This window comes from Ambystoma mexicanum, chromosome 2q (genome assembly GCF_040938575.1).
Source record: "Ambystoma mexicanum isolate Mex_15411 chromosome 2q, UKY_AmexF1_1, whole genome shotgun sequence".
NCBI lineage: Eukaryota > Metazoa > Chordata > Amphibia > Caudata > Ambystomatidae > Ambystoma > Ambystoma mexicanum.
The window spans coordinates 311,481,915-311,509,499 of NC_090924.1; the positions used below are offsets into that span (position 1 = coordinate 311,481,915).

A 27,585-nucleotide genomic window follows, 5' to 3' on the forward strand; every position below is an offset into this window, starting at 1 on the left:
CCATGCCAGCGCGCATTCACCGGCGCGAACCGCCTTTATATCAATGATAGTATATCGTTGCTTATCAATAACAAATGCCACATACCGGAGATTCTTGTGAGCACAGACCCACACTTCAACCGGTGTATTATAGTGGCCAAGACCCTAAGGCCTGTATAATCCAATGTTAATTGTTAGTATAGATATATGTGTGACTTTTATAGAGACATAACCTACTGAAAGACTTTGAACAAGTGTTATTTAGTGTATGCATTATCGAGAATATGTTATGTTAGCTTAGATAGATAGTGACCACCCTGCTTCACAGCAACCAGACCTTCACCCATTCGGAGCACAGATGTCCGACGTCCATCCTTGAATGGAGACACACTTGATTCATTTAAAAAATCGAGACAAACATTGTTAAAATATATGTGGTGTTTTATTTTGTATCTTATTTTCATGAAACAAAAATACAAGACTTTAAAGATTATACAGGTCAGGTTGCAGCACAGCGAGAGAAAATCCCCTGTACTGACCGCTGTCACTCGGGAACGTTTCTCTAATGGCACGAACGGCACAGGCGGGTATCACTCTTCGAAAGCGGTGTCCAAGCCTCCTGTGAAGCCACCATGTAAAGGAACGATAGGCCACCAGCCTGTACCACCTGTGAAAAGGAATGAAACAAACTGTTTTTAAATGACCCAGATAAGTTTAATAAACGTTTGTTGTCAATGCCTATTCTTGTAACTAATGGCATTTTACACGGATAAATGCTATCTAGACAATGCACACTATTGAATGACTTACATGCGTTACAATGATATGTAGATGTAATTTTGGATATAGTAGAAGAACATGAAATAGGAGTGGCATGACAAGCAGAGTATACTTACTCGTTACTCGGATTACGAGGACGAACAGTTGCTCGAAGTTCGTGCATAAGCACCATCATTATTCTCAACACGGCCCGTGTGAGGCAGGCTGCCCTGAAGTCTGGCAGCTCGGTGATGCATTGCGGTCGTGGCTCGCCTTCCGAAATGTAGGCCAGGCATCCCGAGTTTTCTCGGCAGCAGCAGTTCTCGTCCTCAGTTGGCATTAGCTCGCACCGATTGCATGTGCACCAGGTGGAGACGCCGTCCATTCGACTAGGCCCAGGCTCTTCATCTGTTGATTCGTCCTGCCAACTGCCGTCCGAATCCCCATCGTTTTCGCGTGCTTCCCTTTCCAGTAGTTCCTCCTCGGTATACTCGGGCTCGTACATGTAGGGCATTATTGTAGCCATTGTGTGTTAAACAAACTAAAATAATTGATAGCGGTGGTACTGGTATCTGTTCACACGGGCTACAAGCGGCGAAGGTAGCTGACCAGAGCACTGAAACGAGTCACAGAATACTCAAAGTAACACAGAGAGAGGAATGGAATCGAAAATCGGCTGCTGTGTGTTGGGAAACGGTCTGTTTATACTTATTGAGGAGAGGGGCGTCCTGCCATTTCCATGGCGACACGTCATTAGCTGAAGCGCAGCGAATGTTGACACCAGACGTGCTTTGGCGTTGGGAAATGGGCGGTACGAGTCTGCTGATGACAGGCTCAGGGGCGGGGGAATTGATTTAGTGCCGCAAAAGCAGGTCAGCCAGGGCGATCGGGGAAAAGATAGGATTATCATAAAATGGCGGCTCCCTGGTGCTTGTTTTCGCGTGCGTTTAATGGACGAAAACTCAGGTAAGGTCCATAGGAAAGTTTTCTAAAATCGAGCCACTTAGGCTTAAAAAAACATGGCCGACCCGTTGGGACAATAAAATTATTTACTAGACCATGCCTTTAAGGTGTTTGTGTTTTCCAAGCGCTGGAGCCCTACGTGCTTCCCACTCTTTTTAAAGGCAGCACATGTTGCTTTCTGCATCTAATTCAGATACCATTATCCAATACCCTCTTATAGATCAGGAGGAAACTCTGTACTTGGACAACTGCTTCATAAGAGTGCACAATGTCAACCTAGCTCAAAGGGCCATGCAGGAAATTCTACTGTTGCTGTCGTGAGTTTTTCTGTCAATCATGCAAGGTCAAAGGTCTGACCAACCCAAAAGGTGCCGTTTCTGTAAGTCCTTCTGAGCACTGCAATGAACCATGGTGCGTCGTGTGGAGCAGAGGAAAGCTCCGACTCAGACACATGACTACAATTCCCAGAGGACCAAGAGCGCTCACAGCTAAAAGAAGCCAGCGCCCCAGCACCGGTTCTTGTGATGAAGCACCGGAGGTTACACATGTTTCCAGCGTGTGCTGACTAACGGTTTGGCAGCAGATACTGGGGTTGACACACGCCTGTGCATAATTAGGTGGCCGGGCTGTGGTGTAGAACTCCTGGAGTAACCTGCTCCTGTGTCCTTAATGTGCGGCAGTGCCGCAGCGGGTCGGAACCCCCATACTGTGGCTGGAAGGATGCTGTTTTTTGCTGGAGAATCTATGGCCTTTGGACTCGCACGCGCGTTCAGAGTCATCAGATAAGTGCATAAAGCAATGCCTATCGTGTGGGAGAACACAAGTGTTTGTTTTGTTCGTTTCCGTATCAGAGACGTTGGAATAGACGGAATCAAAAGAGATATTTGACACAACATGATCTTCATATTAAGGGCATTTTGGGTGGTGCAAGTAGAGGGTGTGCAATAAGTCCTACGCACAGGGTGTGCTGAGAGCATGTGCATTTGGTGCATGCTTTTGTATTGAGTTATCTGAAAGCGTGATCAGCTGCAGTCAGATGGGGCATAATATTCGCTTTTTTTAAGTGCACTTGGCCATCAAGCCATTTCTGGTCACCAGCAATTGGGAAGATGGGATGACCTTGGACTGCAAGTTTCACAAGAGCCTATTCATGGTTTTCAGAACAGGCCAACATTTACTGGTGAATGCCGCCTCTGTGAATGGGCAATTCAGGATATCATCAACATTTTTGCAGCACACCTTCGATGAATGAACGACTAACACTCTGTTTGGCACCCTGAGCATAGACGCCCCCACACTGTGCTCAAGGGCCAGTACAATGACTAAAAGCTTGAGCGAGAGTTGGGGTGGCAGGGCAGGCCAACACTGGACATCCTTCAAAAGAGTGAAGAATGCAAGCACAACAAATTTGCCATCGGATTTCACCAGTGAAAAGGTGGAAGTGTGCTGTATTCTTATCTTTATTTTATTTTTTTGGGGGGTGGTTACGTTGAAGAAATGTTTCTATACCTTTGAAAAACATCCTGTGGATTCGCAAACTGGTTTCCAAACTCTTGCACGCAATAGCCATAGCCAATTCTTGGCGGCTACAAACTTGGTACACAGATCTTTGATTAGTCCGCACACAGCTGAATCAGTCTTTGCCTTCTCTCCCATTATTTATGTTTAAATTCTATTTTATTGAGATTTTCCAGCACAATAAAACAGTTGTCTATACAACACATGAAACCCCTTTTCTCACTACCCTTCCAACCCACCTCCCCTCCCAGATGCGGATTAACGACTCGATAGATGAAAAAATAATCAACCATTGTGGAGAGCAACATTCACATCATAAATTAAAGCACTGCACGCCCATAAAGATCCTGATTTACCGCATCATCCTCACCAAATGTCTGATGCAGGAGGGGTGGCAGACTCTGTGCCGGCCACGTCAAAGTCTCCCCATATATATTTGCTTGGCCTTAGCAGCCCATTCCTTTTCCATCAGCAAGTTGTCTCTCTTCCAAGCAATCATCAAGTATGCCATGGCCGCAACCAGGGAGAAGTGAGCCATGTGTGACACAGCCCTCCAATGAGGCCAAATAGCACCAGCATAGGGTCTACTGCACACTGAATCCCATCCAACCCAGATCCTCTTTCCAATAACCCTGATACAGAACCGCCACATATGCCAGTAGGTGGTCCCATGACCGCTATTCTTTCAGCATAATGGGCTGACACCCGGAAACATTTGATGGATTCACAGGATCGTACTGCCACCTGTGCAGCAACTTAATTCAGTGTAATTTGTACTGGTATGCTATAGATGTTGTGTATGCCCCTCGACACATTTCTGGGGGTTCGCCACACTTAGGGTTCCAGGCTCAGTCAGGGTTCACACTTCCTTTTCTAGTTGTCATTATGTTTTTGTCTTCTCTTCAGAAACCCTTTAGCAGGACTTTTCATCAGCAACTCTTGCCTGGTCAGAGCACATAGGTTTGCATTTGGTAACTGCTGACGGGGTGGAAAACTGCATTCCGTTTCCCAGAATGTATTGTCCTTCGTTTAGTTTCTCCTCCATCTCCGTGGCATGGTTCTTTGGTGATCATGCATCAGATTGTGGTTGTCTGGTCTCAGCGGGATGATTTGTATCACAAAAAGCATTTTATCGTTAATTTAGAAACTAGTACAACCCCATTGCCCCTTACTGCGCTCCGAATATTTTCTCCAAGTTTAGGCCACTAGAAAGCAGATACTGAAGGTAGCAACATTTTTTGCCTTGTCTTTATGGGGCAGGTGGGGCGCGCCTCTTCAGAGCCCACATAGGGCGTTATGGGTATAATTTATCCATATACATAGATACCTATTAATATATTTTGAGTCCTACTGCCAAGTAAGCCACCACAAGTCTCACCGTGAAGTGAAATAGTCTAGCATGACACTATGTAATCATCAAGGATCCAGGCCTTCGCAATTTTACATTTGTTTTGTCCACTCCATTCCCTGACCTTCTATTAACATGATTCACCTTTATGCTTAGTCAATTATTGACTGTGCCACTCCCAGAATTAACATTCTGGAATTTTACCTGGTGTGCAACGTATAGAGCTGCTGAGGCAAGTAAGCCACCAAACTGCCCGGCTTGCCTGAACACACTCCATCCCCTCATGCATCCAGCATTACACTAATCGGCTTTGTTAACACAATTCAATAATCGCAAAACCTATCTTTTTTGCAGAACTGTGGATTAGCTAACAAGACTGCCGTGTACCCATGCTGTCACTAAACCGTCTTACCCTGCTGCATTTCTCCTTGAATTAGTTTGTAGCACCTATTTTCTGCTTTTTTGCCATCTTCCCTGTTAGGGAGAATTCTCTCTTTAGGCTTAATTTCCTAACCTAGTGAGTCCCCCAGCAGCTTTGCTGGATTTCTGGAGTTTGTTTTTTCTACTGCCAAGAGTGAGACTCTTTTTAACCCACTCTTGGACATGATTTATGGTGTTCCTTTGACTGCTAATGTGTTTTATGGGCTATGGGGTCCTTTACTCCATAGGGTCTCATGTGTTTTTTTCGATGTGTGTTAACCAGCACCCTCCGTGCAGTAACACAGGGGAGTCATAGTGACACCCCACCATGGACTCCATACCCTGGGACTGACTACTGTCTCCCAGGGCATGTAAAGTCACCATTGGCTTTACTAGTCCCAAATTATTAACAGAAACCAGTACAAACCATCATATTGTGGACGTACTGGTCAGGGCAATTCGATTGCCCCGGGGTCTGTTAGTCGAGGGGGCACGTCTCCGTCCCCCCTGATCGAGTTTTGGCTGGTGGCAGTGGATACTACTTTTTATATTCGACTGCAAATATATTCCTATGGGATTTTCCCATTGTTCGAGGCTACCAACTTTAATTATTTAATTCTCATAGCCTCGAACATACCGCCGGTTTATTTAATATTAATTCGCCGGTTGGTATTTTTTGCCAGGACTCGATTCTAAAATGGCATTTGTGTTCTCTTCTGTGACTCCAACACAAGTCGAGCCCTTTGTTCCACTTTTTGGCGGGCTTCTCCACAGAAGCCTCCAAAAGTGGTGCCACTCTGTCTGGGTACCACAGGGGGTGTGGGAGGGGGTTTAGGCACACTGGACTGAGTTAGCTTGGTAACTCAAGTCGCACTCTTGTGTGATTGGCCCAAGTGGTGAGCCGGCTGGCTCACCACTTAGCATGTTTGAGTGACAGCTAGGCTGAGTGAATGGGGGGTGTGCTGCATAAAAGCAGGGCTTTGGGGACTGGAACTTCAGAAGTCGCCACAGGACCTGAGAATCTGACGAGGGAGAAGCTGAGCCGACCTACGACGACGACACCACCGGTGGAGCCCTGCGGAACTGACTCACCACTTCCCGACGACAGAGAAGATCTCCCGGCTGGAGAGGCTTCTTCCCCTGACTGGTAGGCACAACAAGTTTACCTTCTTCTCTTCGCACCCCAGACCGGCTTGTGGTCGAATTGCCCATGCCAAGCACCCCGGCAACCGGATAGCCACTTACCACTGGACCGCAAACTAAAGGACTGTTCCTTTTAACTGACGAGATCCTCTCTTCCCCTGGACGAAGCACCGACTTGCATCCGCTGCCAGGAACAACTGCCCCCGCTGGAGTATTCTCACCACTTTATGGTACCGTGTCCGCCAGGCCTCCCTTTCTAAAGATTGCTACAAGGTAATAATAACCCCTTAACCTTCTGGACTGGGCTGGCCGCCTTGACCTTCTAACTGGTCCCTTTCTTTGGTCCAACTCCTTTTTGAACCGTTACAAGACTTTTGTGCACTGCAACTGTGTGACCTTGGACACATTTCGTTTTGATCCTCTTAAAGTGGATCAGGCCTACTGACTCTAAACTCACGGTGTTACTTTGCCTTCCTCTCTTGTTGTGTTCGTGAAAAGTGTTGGGATCTGTTTCAATTTATTCTCTGCTTTTCTCTCCCTTTTAAATCGAATTATTAGAGTGCCATCTACGTTAAGCGCTCACCGCTGTCTGAAAATAAGTGGGGCTTTACTTAAGACTTGTCTATTCTTCTAAGGGAGTGTATATCTTTTAGTGACCGTGTTTTTGAATTGCTTACTATTAGTGCCTGTATGTTTTTCTAGATGTAGTTTTAAATAAATAATTATATCTCTTTTACACCAAGCCCTGGTCAGTGTTTACTTGTTCTACTGTCTTCTTTTGACCTATTGTGAATACTCTGTATACTGCCTAACTCTTCTTGATGGAAGTCTGTGTGTTAGACTGCTACCAAGTGGGTTTACTGCCAAACACCTGTAGTCTTAAATCTTTTGCAGTGGTCCCAGAGGGAAGTGCACAGGTTTCTGCCTAACACTGGTGTACAGCGGTGGGATTTGTATGGAGTATACACTTTAGAGTGCTTTTTGAACACTTTAGGACAACTAACCACAGAGTTTAGCACTAAAAAGCTAATTTTCTAACTATGTCTGCTATGGAGAGTTATACCCTAGAATCATTGTCTGCCAAAACTGCTGATTGCTTAAAAGTATTGTGTAGACATAAGAATCTCCCTGAGAAGGGCAAGAAAATGAAACTTATAGAAAGATTGTTAGAAAACCAAAGTCTGGGTGGTACAGAGGAATCTACCCCCACCAGCAAATGTAGAAAACAGTGATGGTATTGATCTGAATCAGTCTTGATAATGATTCAGAAGAGGAAAGTGAACCTAATGAAGTTAGCAACTCTGAGCCTCTGTCTGCCTTACCTACTGGGCCTATACCAGGTCCTACATGTAACCCTGCTTATTTTGAACTTGAAAAAATGAAGCTTGAATTAGAGTACAAACGTTTTATTGCTCAATCTGAAAGAAACCAAGAGCTAGAGTTCAGAAGAATGAATGCCCAGGCTGAGCAGAAGCAAGCCGAGTTAAGACTCAGAGAAATAGAGCTTAATCGTGAACTAGAAATGAAGTTGTCTGTGGAAAATGCTTCTCTCCTCTGGTTCCTCTAGGAGTTCCAGTCCCAAAAGACCCCGGATGCCTAAGGAATTAGTGGGTATGTATGAACCTAAGTTGGATGTGTTGGATTGGTTAAAAATGTTTGAGTATACTCATGGGCTCCATGACATCACAGGGAATGAGTTACTTCCCTGGTTGTTCTCTAGGCTTCCCCATGTTGCAACTGATGTGGTAATGGAGTTGGGGGAGGTGGATAAGAAGGATTATGAATGTGTGAAGCTAGCTTTGATAGCTAGATTTGGGAAGACCCCTTCCCAGTACCTTCAGAGGTTTAGGACCCTCATAAAGCATGATGGTACCCCTTGGGCTACCCGGGTGAGTGGGAAGTTTGAAAAACTTAGAGGGATGGATTAACGGTTAGAGTGAACACTTATGAAGGAATGAAAAATCTTGTAATGTTGGAGTCAATTTATGATGCCTGCTCTCCTGAGCTCAGACAGCACTTGGCTGATTTAAGGGAATTAGATTCCAGGAAGTTAGCTAAGGCTGCTGACTTGTGGGTTGCCAACAGGGCCACTCACAAGGATTCTGGGGCTACTCAGAAAAAGGATGAGGGAAAACAGCCAAAAAAGGACTCCAAAGAGAATTCTAATAATTCCAATTCCAAAGAGGGCCCCAAACCAAACCAAAAGGGTAAGCCACAAGGGAAACCAAATCAGGCTAGTATACCTCCTGGTGCCAAACCAGAAGGAGGTCAGAACAAGCCACCATTCCAGAAAGCATTTGGTAAATGCTTTGTTTGTGGCTCTACTGACCATGTGAAAGGATATCCCAGATGTAAGGGTAAACCTTCAGGGGTCCAGCTTGTCTCCTTAGCCTTCGCTCCAGAGGAGGAAGTACAAATGGCAAGTGGAAACTTTCTATTGCTGGCTGATGAACCCATTGGAGTCTCAGCCAGTGTTTCTTTAGTGTCTCTGGGTTTGTGGGAACAACAGAACTTAGATGTCTATAATTCTATCCCAGATAATACTAAAGAGTATTATAAGGACAGTGTCCAGGTGAATGGTCAGGAGACTCCTGCCATTAGGGACACTGGGGCCAGCATAACTGTGGTGGACAAATCGTTTTTTCAGGCTGAGAATGTTGCTAAGGCACCCAAACGCCTCACCAAGTTAGCTGGAGGGCCTGTGCAGATGCTTCCCCAATTACCAGTTCTCATCCAGTGTAATGACATGACTGTGAAGATACCTGTCAGCATACAAAGTGAGGTGCCAGGAAGGGTTCTGCTGGGTAATGACTTGAAAACTCTTGGAGTAGTGTCACATACCCCCAGACCTCTTAGTAAAAGATTACAGGAGCTCACCAGACCTGCAAGGGAGAGAACCATGAGAGGTACTCCCAATGAGATGATGAAGAAATAGATCACTCCTGCTCCACTGGAGATGTCAGCTGCTGTCTCTAAGAAAGTAGAAGAAAAAGGGAAACCTAAAACTTCTAAAAAGAACCTCACAGCCTGCACTCCAGTGCAGCCAACAAGGACTTCCCCTAGGTTGTCCAAAGTTACACCAGTAACTCCCCCTCCCCCTCCAGCTGAGGCTGAGAGGGAGGTACAACCCTGTGTGGTTGAACTAGACTCTGAAGAAGAGCTAGTGGAAGGCCAGGAACTCATTGGAGATCTGGATCATGTTGACCATCCTGAGCTGCAGTCTTTACTGGCAGAAGGTGGACCCAACAGGGCAGACTTCAGTAAGGGACAGAGAGAATGTCCAACTCTGGAAGGTCTTCGCCACCAGGCAGATGCTCAGGCTGAAGGGCAAGCACCTGGGAAATATAGGTTACACTGGGAAGATGGCCTCTTCTACAGTGAACCAACAGAGTCTGCACCTGGGGACAACAAACGACTTGTAGCACCCCAAGAGACAGAGCACAGTTCTTGCAGTTAGCCCATGAGATTCATTTGGCTGGTCACTTGATTTTCAAGAAGACTAAGGAAAGGCTCTCACTCTACTTTTATTGGCCAAAGATGGGGGCTGAAGTAGATAAATACTGCAGGAGCTGCCACACCTGCCAGACTTCTGGTAAGGTTGGCTCCAAGAATGTGGCACCTTTAGTGCCTCTCCCTGTAGTGGGAGTCCCATTTGAGAGAGTAGGGATTGACCTTGTTGGTCCCCTTGATCCTCCAACAGGTTTATACTTGTTGTAGTAGACCATGCTACTAGATACCCTGAGGCAATTCCTATGAGGACTGTTACAGCTCCGGCTGTGGCTAAGGCCCTCCTTGGTATTTTTACCAGGGTTGTGTTTCCTAAGGAAGTTATCTCTGACAGGGGGTCGAATTTTATGTCCCAATACATGAAAGCCATGTGGAAAACGTGCAGAGTTACTTACAAGTTCTCAACCGCACACCACCCCCAGACAAATGGGCTGGTTGAAAGGTTCAACAGAACCATGAAGAGCATGATAGGTGCTTTAGAGGACCCCCTTAAAAGAAAGTGGGACCTTCTACTGCCATGCCTTCTCTTTGCTTATAGAGAAGTCCCTCAGGAGGGAGTAGGTTATTCTCCCTTTGAGCTTCTTCATGGTCATCCAGTCAGAGGTCCATTGGCCCTGCTCAAGGAGGGGTTGGAGAGTGCTCCTTCCCACAAGCCAGTCAGAGTGACTGACTATGTGATAGGTCTCCGAAGGAGAATGTCACAAATGATGGCAGAAGCAAGTGATAACTTGAAAGTTGGACAAGCATTGGTCAAGCACTGGCATGACCAAAAGGCTAACATGGTTGAGTTTACTCAGGACCAGCTAGTTCTCGTTATGATTCCAACAAGGTAGAGGGCCTTGCAAGACAAATGGATGGGACCCTTCAGAGTTGTGGGTAAACTTGGAGAGGTCAACTATCTGGTGGACTTGGGCAATCCCAAGGAGGCTCCAACAGTCTTCCACACCAACAGACTAAAAGCGTCTCCAGACCTGATGTAGGAGCTTTGCTTCTAGCATCATTCGAGGAAGAAGAGAGTGAAGCTCTTCCTGATCTCCTCAGAGGCTTACCTTTAGACAAAAAGATTGAATGAGTAAATCTCTCTTCAAATCTGACACCTGAGCAACAGGAAGAGTGCAAATCTATGTTAAATCAGTTTGCCTCTCTTCTCCCTTTCACCAGGCTTGACCCCTTGGGGACAGCATGACATACTCACTGGTGACTGTCTGCCAGTCAAAAGCAGAGGATATCGAATGTCAGAAAATGTAAGAACCCACATCAAAGGTGAGGTCAACAAGATGCTTGATCCCGGGTAATAGAGCCCTCTACTAGTCCATGGTCTAGCCTAGTTGTCTTAGTACCAAAGGCAGGATCTAAAGAACTTAGATTCTGTGTGGATTACAGAGCTCTTAATGCAGTCACTAAGACTGATGCCCAACCTTTGCCAAGGACAGATGAGTTGGTGGATAGACTTGGTGCAGCCAAGTTCCTCAGCACATTTGACATGACGTCAGGCAAATAGCCCTGACAGACCATACCAAGGTGAAAACTTCATTTTCTACCCCAGTTGGCTTACACCAGTTTAAGGTTATGCCTTTTGGATTGAAAAATGCACCTGCTACTTTTCAAAGGATGGTAAACCAGGTTCTGAATGGGATGGGGGACTTCTGCATGGCATACTTGGATGACATAGCAGTGTTCAGCAATTCCTGGGAAGAACATGTGGACCACCTGAGATATGTTTTGCAGGCTCTTGGAAAGGCCATTCTGACCATAAAGGCAAGTAAATGCCAGATTGGACAGAGTAAAGTGGTCTACCTTGGACATGAGGTAGGAGGTGGAGAAATAAGGCCTTTGCCCAGTAAGATTGAAGCTGTGCAAAATTGGACAACACTTACTACTCAGACCCAGGTGAGAGCCTTCTTAGGTCTCACTGGGTATTACAGGAATTTCATTAAGAACTATGGGTCCATAGCTTCTCCACTGAATGTCCTCTCCTCCCCTTAATTCCCTAAAAAGGTTAGGTGGAATGAGGAATGCAATCAGGCCTTTGAAACCCTGAAAAAGGCTCTTTGCCAAGCCCCAGTACTCAGAGCTCCTGACTATCACCAAGCTTTCATTGTGCAAGCAGATGCTTCAAATGTAGGAATAGGTGCAGTCCTCAGTCAACTGGATGGGAAAGGTAGGGAGCACCCCATTTGCTTCATCAGTAGAAAACTGAAGGATCCTGAAACAAGGTGGGCAACCATTGAACGAGAGTGCTTTGCTATTGTGTGGGCTCTGACGAAGTTTAGGCCATACTTGTATGGTTCTACTTTTGTCATTCAGACTGACCACCAACCTTTGAGATGGTTGATGCAAATGAAAGGGGAAAACCCAAAACTATTGAGATGGTCAATCTGCCTGCAAGGGTTTGATTTCACAATTGAGCACAGGTCAGGGTGTCGCCACCAAAATGCTGATGGTCTCTCTAGGATGTATGTCATCGACTAGAGGTATGAGATTCATCCAGGAGTGGATTAAATCCTCCTGTCCCTTAGTCTGGGGGGGGGCGAGTGTTAGGGAGAATTCTCTCTTTAGGCTGAATTTCCTAAACTAGTGAGTCCCCCAGCAGCTTTGCTGGATTTCTGGAGTTTTTTTTTTCTCCTGCCAAGAGTGAGACTCTTTTTCTCCCACTCTTGGACATGATTTATGGTGTTCCTTTGACTGCTAATGTGTTTTATGGGCTATGGGGTCCTTTACTCCATAGGGTCTCGTGTTTATTTCTATGTGTGTTACACAGCACCCTCCGTGCAGTAACACAGGGGTGTCATAGTGACACCCCACCATAGACTCCATACCCTGGGACTGACTACTGTCTCCCAGGGCATGTAAAGTCACCGTTGGCTTTACTAGTCCCAAATTATTAACAGAAACCAGTACAAACCATCATATTGTGGACGTACTAGTCAGGGCAATTTGATTGCCCCGGGGTCTGTTAGTCGAGGAGGCACGTCTCCGTCCCCCCTGATCGAGTTTTGGCTGGTGGCAGTGGATACTACTTTTTATATTCGACCGCGAATATATTTCTATGGGATTTTCCCATTGTTCGAGGCTACCAACTTTAATTATTTAATTCTCATAGCCTCGAACATACCGCCGGTTTTCTTTATTTAATTTTAATTCGCTGGTTGGTATTTTTTGCCAGGACTCGATTCTAAAATGGCATTTGTGTTCTCTTCTGTGACTCCAACCCAAGTCGAGCCCTTTGTTCCACTTTTTGGTGGGCTTCTCCACAGAAGCCTCCAAAAGTGGTGCCACTCTGTCTGGATACCACAGGGGGTGTGGGAGGGGGTTTAGGCACCCTGGACTGAGTTACCTTGGTAACTCAAGTCGCACTCTTGTGTGATTGGCCCAAGTGGTGAGCTGGCCGGCATGTTTGATTGACAGCAAGGCTGAGTGAATGGGGGTGTGCTGCAGGGCTTTGGGGACTGGAACTTCAGAAGTCGCCACAGGACCTGAAAATCCGACGAGGGAGAAGCTGAGCTGACCTACCACGACGACACCACCGGTGGAGCCCTGCGGAACCCACTCGCCACTTCCCAACGACAGAGAAGATCTCCTGGCTGGAGAGGCTTCTTCCCCTGACTGGTGGGCACAACCAGTTTACCTTCTTCTCTTCGCACCCCAGACCGGCTTGTGGTTGAATTGCCCGTGCCAAGCACCCCGGCAACCGGATAGCCACTTACCACTGGGCCGTGAACTAAAGGACCGTTCCTTTTAACTGAGAACTCTGCGGCTGGTTTCTTCCCTGGCAGTGCAACGGACTCCTGTCTTCCTCCCCGACGAGATCCTCTCTTCCCCCGGACAAAGCACCGACTTGCATCCGCTGCCAGGAACAACTGCCCCCGCTGGAGTATTCCCACCACTTTAAGGTACCGTGTCCACCAGGCCTCCCTTTCTAAAGATTGCTACAAGGTAATAATAACCCCTTAACCTTCTGGACTGGGCTGGCCGTCTTGACCTTCTGACTGGTCCCTTTCTTTGGTCCAACTCCTTTTTGAACCGTTACAAGACTTTTGTGCACTGCAACCGTGTGACCTTGGACACATTTCGTTTTGATCCTCTTAAAGTGGATCTGGCCTACTGACTCTAAACTCACGGTGTTACTTTGCCTTCCTCTCTTGTTGTGTTCGTGAAAAAGTGTTGGGATCTGTTTCAATTTATTCTCTGCTTTTCTCTCCCTTTTAAATCGAATTATTAGAGTGCCATGTACGTTAAGCGCTCACCGCTGTCTGGAACTAAGTGGGGCTTTACTTAAAACTTGTCTAATATTCTTCTAAGGGAGTGTATATCTTTTAGTGACCGTGTTTTTGAATTGCTTACTATTAGTGCCTGTGTGTTTTTCTAGATGTGGTTTTAAATAAATAATTATATCTCTTTTACACCAAGCCCTGGTCAGTGTTTACTTGTTCTACTGTGTTCTTTTGACCTATTGTGAATACTCTGTATACTGCCTAACTCTTCTTGAGGGAAGTCTGACTGCTCAGCCACAGCTACCAAGTGAATCTGTGTGGTACAGACTGCTACCAAGTGGGTTTACTGCCAAACACCTGTAGTCTTAAATCTTTTGCAGTGGTCCCAGAGGGAACTTCACAGGTTTCTGCCTAACATTCCCTTCCTCTTGCTCCTTTTTCTGACCTGCACACTAAGTTGCAGACTTAAGTGCTCATTCTCCCTGGCTGGGGCACGCCATCACTCCTGGGACTCTAAAACTAGTACGATGATGACTTGGTTCAGTATGAAAACCGATTAACCTAATATTCCACCTGGTGACGTCCGCCCGATTCAAAATTACTTCATATTTACTGGGTGGACCCATTATTTCACTGGGTGGCAATTGAGACTGAGTCTGCCACAAATTTAAACTTGCCGTTAGCAAAATTACTCACAGTGCATGAGGCCACAAAGTCCCACATGTTCGGTCTCCTGGGAAGAACTTCTTTACTCTTGAGTCCATTTAGTTGAACCAGAGAATTCTTTGGTTCTTCTGATCCAAAGAGAATTGTGTAGTTCTGTTACGCTCACCTGATACGTCTGGAAGGCTCTGAGATCTGGAACCCTGGATGCGTAGTTGCCCATTGCTGAATAACGAATCTGCACTTACAGAAGGGAGGATTTGTGATAACTGTCTTTAATAGGTGAATCTCCCACTGCCCTCTGACCGATTCCCTTCCCAATGGGTTCTTTTCTCACCTTAGTTATTTGTGGGGTGAGCTATCAGTCCTGCGTTTCTTGTGCAGGGGCGCTTGACGTTTGTTGGCGATCTGCCCGAGTTGCTTCACTGGTGCAGTACGCCTTCCTTGGGCCCAGGCTTGCTGTGACCCCGAATCTGCTGGTAGGCAGGTAGCTTTGTTAATTGTAAGTCTTTGTTCTGCTTATGGTGGGAATTCGTTAATGTCTTTATCTCCTTCTTTTCAGGTGCGAAGGTCTTGATGCTGGCGTGCCGGATGGAGAGGCGCGTTTTCTAGGTAAGAGAAAGCGCGAAGCGCAGCACCTTTGTCTTTTAAAGCTAACCTGTGTTTTCTTCTTCTCCTCAAAGGCTGCTGTGGTGCTGCGAGTGGATGAGAGCGCGATAAAAAACAGGCCCCTGGAATCTGTTAAGGTAAGTACAGCGCTGTGCGGTTGTTTAATATTGAAAGCGAACCTGAATGGCTCTTTTCCTTTGCAGATGTTGCTGTGGTGCTCCAGATGGAAGCGTGGCGTAGCATGATGAAATTCAGGTAAGACTGATGGAATTCGATATTTTGGAAGCACACCTTCTAATATTGTTTTTCCCTTTCTCGTTATTGCAGGTCGCAATGTTCGAACATCAGCTGTGGTAGCGGTTCGCTGGAAGTCCTTAAGCTAGTACTCACAGGTGAGTGATGTTTCTTCTTCTCTCGGTTTCCACAGATTGCAGCTCTGTTGAGATGCTGAGTGCTGGATGGTGTTTCCTCAGGTAAAACAGAATAATCTTGTTCTTGCAGGATTACAGGAAGATGCTGAAGACCAGGTGCACAGAATAACACATTGTGTTCTGCAGTCAGGGTGTGGTTTATATAGCCCAGGTAAAGTAGTTCCCTGCCACACCCAAAACACTAGACTGCATGGCTTGCTTCTTAGAACTAGACTTTGTGGGTGCTTCCATGTTGGATTTAAAGGCCCATGTACATAAATGGGACCTAGTTTGAACAGCCCTTCCTTCCTACATGTGAGCCTGGTGCCAAAGGTGCCAGGACTGGCTCAAGTAGCCCTTTTGCAGTGGTTTTAATGCCCTCATGGTTCTGATGGGAGCCTGCTTGTGGCACAACTTGTGCCCCCTCACAGTGGTCATGACAAGTACATAACTTTATTTGGATTAAACCATCAAAGCATCACAAAATCAACACAGTTCATATAATAAAATATTTTTTAAAAATTATAAAATCAACAATTCATCATAAAATAGAATACATTGAAAACAGAACCGACTGAAAGTATACACATTTGTTCGATGGAGTTGATCACAACAGTGCAAGTAAACGCGTTCTTAACCATGCCCTAAAAACATATTTAGAAGTAAAATAGACATTCAGATAATCTGTGTTTTTACAAAGATCCACAGCTATAGCAGTCAATCTAAAATTCATTAACCTAAAAAGAGGTAATAAATATCGTTCCCTCATTTCTTTGCACCGCGGACAAAGCAGTAGGAAGTGTATTATCGATTCCTGAGAAGACCCGCAGACTTTACACTGGCAATCATTGGAGGATTTTCACTTTGCTGTAAATGTTTCCAAATTCAATTTGTTATTACACAACTGAATATATAATGGCCAAGCGTAACTGGGACCAATGCAGTCCAAATAAGGCTCAAACCCCTCTTGTCTGTTTTGTAATACAATTTTTTTTTTTCTAAATTTGTTACACCGTCAGACTCTTGGGTATCAGGCGAGGTTACAGACAACTTAAAATTTGCTTAAACAATGTTACAATGATACAGTTAGAATAACATTTGGCAAAGTGGCTCTAGAAACAGAATAGTTACAGAATCAGAAAGACAGATTGGTTCATGGGAAAACCTGCATGCTTCATGGATATAGTGTGAACCTGTCTTAGTTGGATACAGGTGGGATGTCTTAATCCATCAATATTGGTTGAACAACCAAGTTTTCAACAATTTTTTTGAAACTTGCAATTGTTTCCTCATTTTTGATTGAGTGGTAGGGAGCTTCATAGGGTAGGGGCGAGGACTCTGAAACTGCTCCCTCCTGCTTTGGTACTTTCATGACGCAGAGTTTCTAATAGTGCCTTATTGTTTGATCTGAGTGCTCTATTAGATTGTTTTTCTTTATAGCTTTGTTGAGGTAGCTGGGGGCTTTATTTGTGAGGCAATTATATACAACACAAAGTTTTGAAAATGATTCTGGCTTTGATAGGCTGCCAATGGTTTTCTCGTCTAATGTTAGAGATATGGTCTGATTTCTTCATGCCTAGTGGCGCTCTCAGGGCTTTATTTAGCAACACTTGTAATTTACATGTATTGTCATTGGAGGTACCTAGTAGGAGGATGTTACAGTAGTCGAGCTTAGTTAATATCAAGGCTCTAGCCAACGTTATGCAATTTGAGGGTGTGAGGAAATGGCGGCTTAGAGCAATGAGTTTAGCTGTATATGCTATGGAAGAAGAGTGCTGAGATATGTTTGCTCATCGTGAGATTGGCATCTAAATAGACACCAAGGGTTTTAACTTGCTTAAGTACTGGTATTAGTGTGCCATCGATGTTGATATTTGTGTAATCTGAATGAAGGTGTGCCTATTCTAGATTGGGATCCTACAATGAGAACCTCAGTCTTCTCATCATTGAGACAAAGGCTGTTCATTGCCATCCAATTTTGAATGATGGCGTAGATTTTATTTATGGTCTGAGTATCATGGGCATAGTTGCCAGTGATGGGAATAAGGATCTGGGTGTCATCTGCGAAATTTGTGTAGATGACACCCATGGTGAGTGTCTGCAAGCTTGTAGTCACCTGGTTTACTGTTTGTTTTAGCCTTGCCACTGGGCCCGTGCCCCTGCTTGCGTCCTTCTTGCCTCTGTCCCCCTCCTGCTTCTCGCTTCCTGATGCCCGCGTTCCCTCCCGACCCGCCCACTGCCTTCCCATTGGTGCTTCCAGTATTTGATACGAGTGTACCGGCTTGTGTGACCAGACCGGCTCCATTTCCCACCTTGAAGCTCGGTGAGTGTCTGCAAGCTTGTAATCACCTGTTTTGCTGTTTGTTTTAGCCTTGCCACTGGGCCCGCGCCGCTGCTTGCGTCCCCCTTGCCTCCGTCCCCCTCCCGCTTCCCTCTTCCTGGGGCCCGCGGTCCCTCCTGCCGCCCGACCCGCCCACTGCCCTGATTGGCTGACTCACCCGGTCATAATTGACCCTCCCAAGGCACCCCTCTGCCCGGCAGCCCATCGGCTAAGGACCCGAGGCAAAGGATGGCTCCCACAGAGACGGCTCCAGGTCATATCTGCAGATATCCACAGGAGAAGCCAGAAGCCAACAATAAGTAAGTGTGGCAAGGGCGGGGACAGAAGCAATTACTTCACGCCATACTACCCTACCACTCAACCCTGGAAGCTAAACCGTTGTAAACTCTTCCATCTGTGATGTAACTGCATTTAGAAAGTCCACCTAATAGCATATCTGTGGACTAGTTTGCATTTAGAAAGTCCGCCTAATAGCATATCTGTGGTAATTGCATTTAGAAAGTCTGCCTAATAGCATATCTGTGGTCTAGTTTGCATTTAGAAAGTCTGCCTAATCTCATATCTGTGGTCTAGTTTGCATTTAGAAAGTCCACCTAATACATAACTGTCGCCTAGTAGAATTCAGAAACTCCACCCAATAGCATATCAGTGGCTAGTTGCGTTTAGAAAGTCTCACTAATAGCATATCTGTGACTAGTTGCATTTAGAATGTCTGCCTAATTGATTGATTGATGTTATTTCTATCGCGCTCGTACACAAGTGTTTCTAGCTTATCCATGGTTTAGTTGCATTTAGTAAGTCTGCCTATTAGCATATCTGTGGTCTAGTTGCATTCTGAAAGTCTAAATAGAAACTGTGATATAGTTGTTTTTAGAAACAGTGAATAATCACACCCTGTGGTATAGTTTTACCTAGAAACTGTGAATAATATAACCCTGTGATATAGTTGAACTCAAACTGTGAATAATCTCGCCCTGTGGTATAGGTGAATTGAGAAACTGTGAATAATCTCACCCTATAGTATAGTTGAATTTCAAAACTGTGATTAATCTCACCCTATGGTATAGTTGAACTTAGAAATATGAATAGTATCACCCTGTGGTTTAGTTAAATTTAGCAACTGTGAATAATCTCACCCGGTGGTATAGTTGAATTCAGAAAGTGCGAATTATCACTGTGGTACAGCTGTAGTATAGTTAATCATAGAGAGTGTGTACAACAAACATCCGTGGGAAGGTGTGAATCGAATTCATCCAACGCCAACTATAACACAGCTCAAACTAATCCAAACCATGAGTCCTCCCAACCCACCAAGATCTGTCGAAAATGACTCCCTCGTGCCCACATCCCATCCCGCCCACCCTACCTCCCATCCCCCCCACCCTACCTCCCATCCCCCCTTCCCCAAACCATCCTGCCCTCCACCACATCCCCTACCCATCCCCTATCCAAACACCAAGCCAGAGGGGCACGATGGCGAGCCAAGCATCCTAAGACCACTCCTCTTCCCACCCGCCTACTTTAATCGTACCCGCTGCCCCCACTCCCCCTGACTAACGCCCAGCCTAACCGCCCAAGCACACCCGGCAACGCTACAATCCACCCGCCATTCCCCTCATCAACTCACCATCTCCCCCACACCCCTGAACCCACGCCTTCCCCTCCCTAAAAATTGCACGCCTCGCCCTGGCAAGAACAGTAGCCGCTTCCCTTAGCCCCTCCGACCCCCCCCCCTATCCTCTCTCACACACCAACCGCAACAAAAACACTGAAGAGAAAATGTACTTGGTTTCCCTCAATCTCTCAGTACTCATCGCCACTCGTGTCTCGACCCACCTCCTCATCCTCCCAATCTCATTCATCACCATCCACTCCCCCTGCCTCACCCTACCTGAAACCCCTCTCCCTTGAATTCTCACCGACCACAACTGAAACTCCTAACGCCCCACACCCCACCTTCAAATCCTCTGACCCAAATCCAATAAACCAGTCACACCAGTCCATCCCCCCAAACCCACCAACTCAACTGCCTGCCTACTCTTCCCATCGACCACCAAGCACCCCCCAGCTCCCCTTTTTCCACCCTCTCCCACACCCCATCTCTGCAACTCCCTCATCATCCTCCTGTACCGAAGTAAACTGCATGCTTTTTAATGCCCGATCTGTTGCAAAAAACAGACACGGCATCTTTGACCTCCTCGCCTCTGACAAACCGGACCTGGTCTTTACCACGGAAACCTGGTTCTCTGACGACTTCGCCCCTATCGCCAATGAAGCCTTGCCCCAAGACTACTCCCTCATCCCACTAAACCGTCCCTCTAGAGGAGGAGGAATAGCAATCACCTTCAAGTCTCACTTCTATGCCTCAATCATCGACAACCAGCCATCCATTCCTTCCTGTGAATCACTCCTCGTAAAACTATCCCTCCCCCCTTCATGCTCCCCAATCATCTGCAGACCCCCGGGCTACGATAGACAATTCTCAAACAACCTCTGCGACTCTATTGCCACCCTCCAACTAAACCATCCCACCCTTCTAGGAGACTTCAACATATGGCTTGACATGCCCACCAACCCTATGACCCACTCTCTGGTTGACGGCCTAGATGCGATTAACCTCCATACCCACAAATGGGCCAACTCACTATAAAGGACACACACTTGATGCCATCTTCAACTCCCACAACCTGATGCATCTAAACTCCCCCATCCCTATCATCTGGTCCGATCACTTCATTGTTTCTTGCATCATTCGTTCACCCAGCCCGCTCCCTTAACCAGAACCTCCGAATCTACGCAAATGCTGGAAGAAACTAAGAATCCTTCCCGACCTAGCCGATGCACTCCTTCAGGCTCCTCCCTGTACCCGCCTACACAACGAACCCCTAACCTCTGACCCCTTTGACTCATGGCTCAACAACTCACTAATCCCTCTCACCCCCTCTTGCAAACCATCAGAACGCCATGGCCTTTTTTCTAGCTGGTTCACACCAGAACTGAAGACCACTAAACGGATATATAAATCCCTAGAACGCAAATGGCGGAAAGACAAAACAGCCCTGAGTAGATCCTCTTTGGCCTGGCACCATCGCCTTTACAAGGCCGAAATCCGGAAAGCTAAAAAAGCCCATTACAATTCCTGAATCCTAAACTGTAAAAACCCCAGCAAACAACTTCACAAAATCATCGCCGAATTCACCAAACCATCATGTACCACCACCCTTCCCACCCCCTCACAATCACTGTGCGACTCACTCTCTCTACACTTTTACACCACAGCTCTCGAAAGAACAAACTCTCTAACCAACAAACTAGCTCTCTTACACCCACCACCCAATCCACCAACTCTACCTGCCATCCCACCTCCTGCGACCGCTACCCAACTGACTTTCGACGACTCCACTCCAATATCAACTGACCAATTTCTCAAACTTCCCTCTGCCTGCAAACCATCCGGCTCCCTGCTCGACCCCTGCCCAGCCACAGCGCTCAAAGAAATGTTTGCATCTACCTGCGCAGGAGAACACACAAGAACCATCATAAAGAAATCCCTCTCCTCGGGAATTTTTCCCGACGCGTTCAAAACTGTTCATGTCAAGCATCTGCTAAAAAAAAAAAAAACCTTCCCTCGACCCTCTCGAGTCCAAAAACTACCGCCCCATCTAAAACACCAGGTTCCTTTCCAAACTCATTGACCGAACCGCCTACTCCCAACGAAAAGCCTTTGTCGAAGCCAACAATCTCCTAGACCCCGCTCAATCAGGCTTCAGAGTCCGACACGGAACCGAAGCCACCCTAACCTCAATCTGGGATGACCTTAAAAACACTGCTGATTCTGCAGGATGCGCCACACTAATCCTTCTTGACCTATCCGCCGCCTTCGGCACAATCAAGCACTCGATCCTCCTTGACCGCCTCCACTCCCTGGGAATCCGTGGAAACGCTCTCAAATGGATAGCATCCTTCCTCGACAATCGGAACAAAATAACCCTACTCTCCACCTATGCTTCCGACGCCCGCCCAGTCAAGACTGGAGTTCCACAAGGAGCATGCCTATCAGCCCTCCTGTTTAACCTCTATATGTCCACCCTCCCACGAATAATCCGCTCGCGCAATATCCTGTGCTATAACTATGCCGATAAAAGAAACAAAAGAGCAATCCAATGTGGATAGCCACGACCCCTGCACACTTTCTAGACGGCCAAGATAGGCCTATTGATAATTTTTTGTGTACATTTTTCTTGAAATACACTATCAGTAACTTTCAATCACTTCTGTAGGAAATGTCCATAAATAATTCAATTGAAGCTTTCTATTTTATAAAAAACAATTTTTGCTTTTTATTTGTCTTCTGGTGAGCCCAACGCGTTTCGAGTATGAAACACTTCATCAGGGGTGGCATTTTTTCAACAAATTAAAGTCTACAAAAAAGGATACATATAAACATCAATTAATGTGAACTTGAAGCAGATATTTCACAATTTTGGAGAACATCATATCCATTTTTCAGATTAATTTTTTACAGATTAATTTTTTACAGATCAATTTTTTACAAGGCAGTCGGCCTAATGTACAGATCAACATCCAATTTTTCAGTCCTCATTAGTTATTCATCACCCATAGAGCGGGAAAATATAGGAATTCGTCAAAAAATCAACAATTAAGATTGACATGTAGATGTCCTAAGTCAAATGTAGGCATGTAGTTTCCTTCTTAATTTCAAATGTGGGGTAATGTCCCTTATGCATGCATAGTTGCGGTACACTGGGAGGGTGAGAGTGATTTCCTTATAAAATTCAAGTGTAGGGAATTATCTAGAAAGAATATCCCTAGACTTTTGTACTAGATAACATTCTCTGGAAAGATAAAATCAAATGCTGGCAGAGATACATCGACGACATTTTCGGAATATGGAGGGGCACCGAAACAGAATTGCTAAACTTTTGGAACTTCCTTAACAGCTGTAACCCAAAAATCGGATTTACCATCGAAATTGGCAAACCTCATGTTAATTTTCTAGATGTCACTGTGGAAATCACAGGCTCCTTTGTGAAAACCAAAATATACAGAAAACCCACGGATGTGAACAGTTGTCTTCACCACACAAGCCATCATCCCAAACATCTGAAGGATAATTTACCTTACAGCCAGTTACTAAGATTAAAGAGAATTACATCAGAAACAGACACGCTGCATAATGAATACAGCACAATGAAGCAAAGGTTCTTGGATCGAGGTTTTCCATCGGAAGTTGTTGACAGCGCAATAGCACGCACAGAAACTCAAACCAGAAATACACTATTGGAAGGAAATCCAAATAGAAAAGACAAAGGGCTAATTCACACACTAAGATACTTGTTTTAAAGCTTCCAGATCAAACGGATAATACACAAAAATTGGGACCTCATCAAATCCGACAGTACACTATCTGAATTGTTCCCGGACCCACCAATGATGGCCTATAAAAGAGGAAGAAACCTGAGGGGCCATTTGATAAAAGCAGAGAAACCCAAGCAGACAGCCCAGATGACCCTCAGCAAACAAAAAACAGGTACCTTCGCCTGCTTACACTGCCAACATTGCAACAACGTGATCAAAGGCGACAATATCAGACACCCACATAACGGCAAGAAGATCATGCAAACAAATTTTGCTACATGTGACACGAAAAATGTTAACTATGCAATTCGCTGCCCATGTGGTATGTACTATGTGGGCAAAACTAACAGGAAGGTTAAAGACAGGTGGACAGAGCACAAATCCTGTGTGAGGACAAAAAATTGCAAATCCCCTGTGTACAGACACTTTCGGGACAAAAAACACAATGTGTCACAGATGAGATTCGTGGTACTAGAAGTCCTACGACCCCTAAGTAGAGGGGGGGACCTTCCAAAACTTCTGGCCCAAAGAGAACTTTTTTGGATAAACAAGCTTGATTCCATGACCCCACTTGGAATCAATGAAGACTACTATTTAGGGCCATTTCTATAAATTAGTCCCAGAAAACTTTGTACCCAATCACCTCATACCATGATAGGAGTCCAGTGACCAAAATCAAGATTTGCCTGATACTCCCCAAAACCATATACATCTGTAGCACTCGACTCTTTAAACAGCAAATTATCTGCGTCAAAGAATCACCTATACCTGTGTTCCACATATAATTGTACTGTTCATCTATGTTATTTTTTTCAAATCAACATGTTGAATACACAACAATTGAAGCCCCACTTAGGATCAACATTGTGAAATATGTGCCACTTTCCCATTACAAGAGGTAATACTATTCTTTAACATGAATCGGGCCTGCAAGCACCCGTTTGTATACCCATGATGTCTAGTCTGTTGGTATCTCGCAATTTGTGCATACATTCTGTTTGTTTACTTTTTTAAGTTGAAATGTAATGACATTTCCCTGATTGGTTAACAAGAAAATGTCTTCATTATCTCCTACTTATTACTTGCATTATTTTTTTGCAAGACAAAATGTTGACATACTGATCAACACTAGATTGTACACCCACAAGTTCTATGGGGTTAGTGACTTTGTTTGAAACCAACGTTGTTCTAATTGTTCGTAATGTGCCAAATTCTTTCTTTTACAACATACCTCACAGTATGTGATTAATATCATCAAGTCATAGCTAGGGGACTCCCACATCTTTTACTTCATAAATATTCTTCAACTCACTCCTCTAAGGCTTAATATCATCCGTTCTCATAACACGCATACTTTTGGTTTGTTTACGTCCTCTCGCGCGTGTGACGTCACAATCCTTCGTGACGTGGCCCCTGCATGCGCGCAATGTCACAGCCATTCACAATATTTAAACATGGCCGCCGAGTGACGTCTTCACTCTGCTGCGGCTCCCGAACGCATCCGGACATCTTCTTGACCCAGTTGGATACTGCACCTGTAAGTTTCTTCCTTAGTTAGGCGCTTGACCTACATTTTTTCACTTCTTATCTTGCTTTGCAATAGAATAACCGCTAGGTTATACCATTATCCCCTGTAGATGATTATACTCGTAATGGCTTGAAACAAGACTTCCACACTACATGTGTCCACTGGATACCTGGATCTTCTCCGCTAATTTTCGATTACTCCATAAGCAAAATGTTCTTGGGTAAGAATGCTGCCTATTTTTCTACACCCCAACTTTTTCTTTAACAGACTATGCAATAATTGACCCACCTTTCCTATTCTGTTTCCCATCACTTTGCATGTATAGGGGATATTCTTTCTAGATAATTCCCTACACTTGAATTTTATAAGGAAATCTCTCTCACCCTCCCAGTGTACCGCAACTATGCATGCATAAGGGACATTAGCCCACATTTGAAATTAAGAAGGAAACTACATGCTTACATTTGACTTAGGACATCTACATGTCAATCTTAATTGTTGATTTTTTGACGAATTCCTATATTTTCCCGCTCTATGGGTGATGAATAACTAATGAGGACTGAAAAATTGGATGTTGATCTGTACATTAGGCTGACTGCCTTGTAAAAAATTGATCTGTGAAAAATTAATTTGTAAAAAATTAATCTGAAAAATGGATATGATGTTCTCCAAAATTGTGAAATATCTGCTTCAAGTTCACATTAATTGATGTTTATATGTATCTTTTTTTGTAGACTTTAATTTGTTGAAAAAATGCCGCCCCTGATGAAGTGTTTTATACTCAAAACGCGTTGGGCTCACCAGAAGACAAATAAAAAGCAAAAATTGTTTTTTATAAAATAGAAAGCTTCAATTGAATTATTTATGGACATTTCCTACAGAAGTGATTGGAAGTTACCGATACTGTATTTCAAGAAAAATGTACACAAAAAATTATCAATAGGCCTATCTTGGCCGTCTAGAAAGTGTGCAGGGGACGTGGGTATCCACATTGGATTGCTCTTTTGTTTCTTGTATAAATCCAGCCTAGGTACCAAGGCTGTGTCTTTCTCCCCCGCACCTCGAACTATTTACCAAAGATTACCATTCTGTCTAGCTTTAACTAAACTACATTTACTTTGGTGTGCAAGTGTACTTACCTGTGTTGTCTATAACTATGCCGATGACACAAAACTAATCCTAAAACTCCTGAATTAATAACCCAACTGCCAACCCGACCTTGCTTCCTGCTTCCTCGACATAGATCACTGGATGACCACAGACCACCTCTTGCTAAACCCCTCCAAAACAGAAATCATGGTATTTGGCAATACTGAACTTCTTCCGCACCCGCTACCTTGGCCATCTGCCATGGGCAATTCCCTGACACCCTCAAATTCAGTAAAAAATCTTGGAAGCACCCTAGATTCAGACCTAACCCCCTCGCTCCAAGTCAATGTCTCAAGTCCTGCCACTACCACCTTAAAACTCTTGGGCGCATTTTTTCATACCTCTCCTTTACCAACAGACTCTCTGCGGTCCAAACAATTGTTATGTCAAGACTGGACTATGCTAACCCCCTCTACCTCAGAGTCCACGCGTGCCAACTGACTAAACTACAAAGTGCACAAAAAGCCGCAGCCAAACTGCTGCTAGCACTTGGCCCAAGAGATCACATCTCCCCAGCCCTCAAAACTCTGCACTGGCTTCCGGTTGCCCGAAGGGTGACCTTCAAAACCTTATGCATCTCTCACCGAGCAATGCATAAAACCGGACCTCAATATCGTCAAGACAAACTAAAACCCTACCATCCGCCACACACTCTAAGATCAAGCTCTGCCAGTCTCTTAGTAATACCAGAAACCAACTCAGTCAGGTTAGGTGGATCATCATTCTCAGCCCTGGCCCCCACTCTGTGGAACGCACTTCCACCCCATATCCGACTCACCTAGGACCTCATGTCTTTCCGCAAATTACTGCAAACATGGCTCTTCCCCTAAAATCGACTCTTAACTCAAACTGGATAACAGAAATCAATGACCTTAGCCCAAAGCTGCTTTATCATAAATAACAATCCAACACCACGATCTGAGCGAGAAATCAAAAACTAATAACCGCCAATGTAAATTAAAACTGATAAACTGAATAGAACGAGTGAGGTGGACAAAATTGGTAAAGTGGATGAAAGGAATAAACTGGATGAAAGCAGTGAAGTGGATGAAATTAAGGAAATGGATGAAATTAAGGAAATGGAAGAGGGGAATGAAGTGGACGAGAGGAATAAAGTGGACGAGAGGAATAAAGTGGACGAGACGATGGAAAGGATGAATACATGAGATGGATAGTGTGCACGGAATAGATAGAGTACATGGAACGGATAGATGGCATGGAATGACAGTGCATGGAATGAACGGAACAAATGGAATAGATTAATCAAGTGCATGACATGGATCGACTGCTTGGGACGGGTGGAGTGCGTGGGGTGCGGATGGCGAGTGCGTATCTGATTGATCAGATGGAGTGCATAGATCCGAGGGAGTACATGAGACAGATGGAATGCTTGGAACAGTTAGGGGGCATAGAATGGACATTGTACAAGAACGTTTGGAGTGCATGGAATGCATGGAGCATGAAGGCGCTCGATCTCAAGCACCTACTGAAAACCACCATATCACACCACCACGCTTACTCTCTTCTATACATCACCACTCAACTACAACACAGCGATACTATGACACATTCGGTATAGCTGTTCTCATACCAACACCTGCCACATACTCCCCATCATCCTAACCAAACACAGCTGGCTGCACACCCGCCAGCCT

The 27,585-nt window shown here is 45.1% G+C and overlaps 1 protein-coding gene across 2 annotated transcripts in view; it reads left to right on the forward strand.

Annotated features, from left to right (window-relative positions):
* The window catches only part of CIAO3 (cytosolic iron-sulfur assembly component 3), a 643,683-nt gene that overhangs the window by 388,281 nt on the left and 227,817 nt on the right, over positions 1-27,585 (forward strand). The window lies entirely within an intron of this gene.